Source organism: Periplaneta americana, chromosome 5, assembly GCF_040183065.1.
Source record: "Periplaneta americana isolate PAMFEO1 chromosome 5, P.americana_PAMFEO1_priV1, whole genome shotgun sequence".
In the NCBI taxonomy this organism is placed as follows: domain Eukaryota; kingdom Metazoa; phylum Arthropoda; class Insecta; order Blattodea; family Blattidae; genus Periplaneta; species Periplaneta americana.
In genome coordinates, this window is record NC_091121.1 from 84366023 (window position 1) to 84366880 (window position 858).

General features: G+C 44.4%; 1 non-coding gene across 1 annotated transcript; it reads right to left on the reverse strand.

The window, feature by feature from the left end:
- Nucleotides 1-251: 251 nt before the first annotated feature.
- Nucleotides 252-323, reverse strand: TRNAY-AUA (transfer RNA tyrosine (anticodon AUA)). The gene has a single exon. It is a non-coding gene; the product is annotated as a tRNA-Tyr (tRNA).
- Nucleotides 324-858: the final 535 nt, after the last annotated feature.

Here is an 858-nt window from a genome sequence, read left to right on the forward strand (position 1 = left end):
TAGTGGCCGCCCTCTGCACTACGTCATAGATGTCTATGAACGCAGGACCGAAGTCCACACATGTGCTGAAGTGCACTCGATATGAGTGACTAGTTGGCCGGGATCCGACGGAATAAGCGCCGTCTTAAATCACGAGGTGATTTACGCATATCATATATATTATTTTAATGTACCGAAGTACATATGATATTTCCATGCAGATATTCTGCGTCATCATACGATGAAAGAGTAATAGAACGGAGAAAAATTCTCTCCGGCGCCGGGATTTGAACCCGGGTTTTCAGCTCTATGTGCTGATGCTTTATCCACTAAGCCACACCGGATACATATATGATATGCGTAAATCACCTCGTGATTTAAGACGGCGCTTATTCCGTCGGATCCCGGCCAACTAGTCACTCATATCGAGTGCACTTCAGCACATGTGTGGACTTCGGTCCTGCGTTCATAGACATCTATGACGTAGTGCAGAGGGCGGCCACTAGAGGGAACCCAAGAGTTGGAGCTTAATCTGAGACGATTCTAACCGGCGTCGGAGTTGTATCCGGTGTAGCTTAGTGGATAAAGCATCAGCACGTAGAGCTGAAAACCCGGGTTCAAATCCCGGCGCCGGAGAGAATTTTTCTCCGTTCTATTACTCTTTCATCGTGTGATGACGCAGAATATCTGCATGGAAATATCATATGTACTTCGGTACATTAAAATAATAAAATAATATATATAAAAAATGCATTGTGTTCTTCACCTGACATAATTAGGAACATTAAATCCATATGTTTGAGATGGGCAGGGCATGTAGCACGTATGGGCGAATCCAGAAATGTATACATAGTGCTAGCTGATAAACCGGATGAGAGC